Genomic DNA, 4,796 nt, shown 5'->3' on the forward strand with positions numbered 1-4,796 from the left:
TGATCACTTTCCTAGTTCCTTCCTGGTTACAAGCTGGTCTCCAGGAAGGCCTGAGTGACCATCACAATCACAAAAACTAGTAAAGAGTTATAATACAACGAAGTTATTTGGTTTCTATATGCACTATATATAATATCAGGTCTGATGCAACTCAACATTTTGATCAATGATCTAGAAGAAATATGAAATCAAACCAAATTTGCAAGATGACACTAACGTGACTACAGTGGCAAATGAACAGTGCGGATGGGTCATAGAGTCCTCCTGATTGCTTGCTAGTTCAGGTCATTTTGAATATTAGATTTCTTTCTGCAGTTTAAAGTAGATGTATATACCTAGAAACAAGATATCCATTCCGCAACTTGAAAAAATTGGTGTTTGTCTCAGTATCAGGGACTTTGAAAAGAAGAATATCTTAATACTAGGTAAAGCATGAACCCTGAATGTGTTATTAGGGAACCAAAGATAAGACATAAATTATTATACAACAATGAAAGCAGGAATACAAGGTGGTTTCGTTCAGTATGAGACATTGTGAAGTCATTAGTAAATTTTTTTATAAAATGTAGAGGCCCAAAGTTTTCAAAGGGAAAGTAAATGCTATAATAAAATTGTGGCATTTATTAAAGAGTTGGAGAATACTTCAATGAGGTACTTGAAGCTCTTAATTTCTTGATTACAGTTGTTAATTACCAAAGTGCAGACAAATATGAATAAAATAAAAAGGTGCTGGTTTTAAGCAGTGTCTCCATGCAGAGTTGCCCTGTTGATGTGAAAAGTTTTATTGTTTTGGGAAGGTAATGGAAAATTGGCTAGGAGGAACATGGTCAAGTGACATGCAGCTGGGATGTAGGAAACCCCATATATCATTCTAGTTGTTCTTTAGCCTTGTATGCTGGACAAGTAGAGCATCTATATTTAGATAATATAGGCCTGTGATAGATGTAGAGACACCCTATAAAATATGCTTAAGACTCCTGGAAAGATCAAAGCATTGTGGTAAACTGTGCTTGAATGAATCCCTGATATACTGGCAAAACCAGCAGGTTTAATGATTCTCTAGCATGGACTGAGCTCTGTGGTGCCAGCATTACTGTTTGCGTTCCTCTACCCATGTGGGGACCCCTCAGCTGGCGAAGTAATGAAAATAAAATTACTCTTCATCTGTGGTTTTGTGGCTGTTCCTGTGTCCTGCCTATGCCAGCTCACACAATTGCCTCTCCAAAACATATTTTTTCTATGCTGTGAATATAATAGAGAAAGTGCTTTACAATGTTCAGCTCTGCTAGATTCTTCTCTCTAGCCGTTTTCTCATCAGGAAAGAGTTCTTTAATCTAGGGGATAAAAAAATAGAAACGATGTCTAGAAGCTGGAGTCAGACAAATTCAAAAGGTTGGAAAAAGCCCCTTTTTAACAACTAGATGGACTAGATCAATAGTAAAAGAAAAAAAGAAAAGTCAAAAGACATCAGAGTCCCATTTCTCATTTCTCCAGTTCATAACTGCGTGAATGTCAGAAATTATGCTTTAGTCAAATGCATCTAATTCTTTATTAAGCACCAATAACTGAGTTACTAAAGGGTGACTTGGTGAAAATAAATTATTTATGACACCCAGAGGTTCAGAATTTATTATTTTATAGTCATATTATTTTATTTATAATATAGTTATTATTTTATATTCATAGCCAGCATTGAACAGTATGAATCTATTATTTCAGCTGCCATTTTCTGCCTTCTACTATCCCACCACATCTCTGCAACTGAGTTAACTTTTCATATTCTACTCATCAGTCACCAACTTCTGTGGCAGTAAACTGCTTTCTTTTACACCTTCAGAAATAAAGTTATAGAATCCTAGAATGGTTTGGGTTGAAAGGGACATTAAAGGTCATCTAGTTCCAATCCCCCTGCCATGGACAGGGACACCTTCCACTGGACTAGGTTGCTCAAAGCCCCATCCAACCTGGCCTTGAACACTTCTAGGAATGGGGAGTCCACCCAGTTGTCTAGATTACCTCTTCTAGTGTCCCACCACACTAATGTTCCACCATATTAGGAAAGAATTTCTTCCTAATATCTAATCTAAACCTACTCTCTTTCAGTTTGAAGACATTCTCCCTTGTCCTGTTACTACATGCCCTTGTCAGAAGTCCCTCTCCAGCTCTCTTGTAGACTCCCTTTTGGTATTGAAAGGCTGCTGTAAGGTTTCTCCAGAGCCTTCTCTTCTCCAGGCTGAATAAACCCAACTCTGGACTTACTCCAACAGTTCCAGATTCTTCTTATGTTGAGGGTCCCAGAGGTGGACTCAGTATCCCAGGTGTGGTGTCATGAGGGTGGAGTAGAGGGGAGAATCAACTCCCTTGACCTGATGGTCATGTTTCTTTTGATGCAACCCAGGACATGGTTGGCTTTCTGGACTGCAAGTGCACATTGCTGGTCAATGTTTAGCTTCTCATTAACCAACACCTCCAAGTCCTTCTCCTCGGGGCTGCCTGCAATCCATTTTCTCCTCAGCCTGCACTTGTGCAGCTACATCTCCTAATCAACAACATGCCCAACCTAAATTTTATACCTGCCTGAAACACTCACACGTCATTAAAATGAGCACTAAAAGGCTTTTAACCCAGAGTCACACTTCTGAGTCTTCAGTTTTGGTGAAGACAGGCTGGATTTTCTTTCAGCATTTGCTGCTAGCAGATCTATCTATTTGTTTCATAAACTTATATAAGATCTACTATGATTACTATGTGGTCACACACTGCTTTGAAATTGATTTTGAGTCTGGGCCTATAATTGCTCATTTGCTGTGTTTGCCCATTTAATAAAGAAATAAGTGTGGAAAGCAATCATGCTTTTCATTTTTCTGTCTTGAAAACTATTCTTTTGCTCACTGGGAAGTTTATTCCTCACACTCCTGCAGCTGTGAAGCTTTAAAACTACTTAATGTCCAGTAGATTAGAATGTTTGCACATCTCAACATCTCTTGCAGCTAGGAAATTGGGTCTTTCCATTAAAATGTAATTTGATTTTTTTTTTTCTGTATAAACTGCCACTCCGCAAGTGGTTGTTTTCCCAGTGAGACATGGTAGAAAGACTGTCATCTTGAACAACACTACTTGAATTTGGAATTTAAAGTATTTTTCTAATAAGGGGCACCAACTACATAACATAACTTGCTGCAGTTTTCAGATTGAGACCTGAGCTCTGTATACTTCTGAGGCCTTGTACATATGTTTTGTTTTAAGCAGCTGAAACTACTCAGAGTGCATCAAGTTAAATAAATACACAGTTCTTTTCAGGATACAATCCTTGACAGGACTCCTGACATAACCTTGAAGCTTGAGTGCTCTCCACCCTGCAGAACACCAGTGGGATTTGCACACTTTCTAAGCATTCCACACAGACTTTTCCTATTAATGCTTACTCCTTGGCTTTCTTTGATGAAGTATGCTGTTGAGTTCAGACAGGGAGAGAGATTTCAAGGTTGATATGGCTGGGAAGTCTTGAGACCACTTGCCATCAGCTACACTGGTAGTGATAGCTTTGCAATAATAATAAAAGTTTTTAGGAGTGCCACAGAGCCACTGACTCAGGATCCCAGTCCACGGGCTTCTCACACTTTCAAAATGATTTTTTGATAAAACCCCACACATTTATTTGTAAACACACAGGGAGACACATAGAACTATTAGGAATTCTACTAGGGGAAAAGCAAAATCATCCAGAAAATCTTGAAAGAATTTTTTTAGCTATGCCTCTGTACAAACTTTACCAAGAAAACTGTGAATCTTGAGTCTCAATGTTTTTGTTTGAAAATGGTTAAAATTTTGATAAAGCAAGTATCTCTACCTGCCTTGGTGACAGGTCCACATCACTTAAAAATAGTTCAAAAGAAAAAATGCTGTCAGCAAGGAATCTTTCTCCATTTTTTAATCATTTAACTTTAAAATGGTGTTGTGCTATAGATCTAAAGATCCCATCCCTGAAGATGACTCATATACGAGTAAATATAACCTTACAAGACATAGTTCTGAGATTTTTAATTTAAAAAGAAAAAGGAGAAAATTACTTGCAAAAGTAGGTGTTAGTCTAATTAAATCATATTCTTAAAAAATAGGATATGCCAGCATTATGACTATAACCTATGCAAATCTTATTCATTCCCCTAACGTTAATTATAGAATCATGTGGTTTTTGGTTGCTTTTTTTCCCCTCTCCACAGGAAAGAGCCATATCTGCATAGGATAAATAAGTTTCAGGGGCAGTTCTGGCTAGTTCAACAAGTATCTATTAAGAAGAAAAACACACCTTATCTCACCCTGCAGAAGTGTTCTGAAGATTGATTTTTTTCAATATGTAGAAAGAATTAAAATGTTATAACAACATTACCTGAGGAAAAACCTTAAAGAAATTAATTGTGTTGTCTTTAGCTCGTGATTTGAATGATATGTACAAAGATGTATAAAGCCCCTTATTGAATAATGTTGCTAAGCAGAAATACTGAATCTCTGTTAACAAAATGAATGTTGCATCACGTGTTCAACGATCAAGTAATTATAGACTATTTAATGATAGACAAATATAAGGGAGTGAAATCAATCCTGGTCAGGCAGCCCTAATTTTGGCATTTCCTAGTATTTGGGCACTTGATTTTACAACCTTAAAATTCATTCCACTGATATGTCTTTTCTTAAGTAATGTGTATGAGTATATAACTTATACAGACTTGTGTCAGGATTCAAAATTAGTGACATATTTGTGATGTAGTTCATAATGCTATTAGAAATAAAAACTG

The sequence above is a fragment of the Lepidothrix coronata genome, unplaced genomic scaffold (assembly GCF_001604755.1).
Source record: "Lepidothrix coronata isolate B3197 unplaced genomic scaffold, Lepidothrix_coronata-1.0 Scaffold5, whole genome shotgun sequence".
NCBI classification, from domain to species: domain Eukaryota; kingdom Metazoa; phylum Chordata; class Aves; order Passeriformes; family Pipridae; genus Lepidothrix; species Lepidothrix coronata.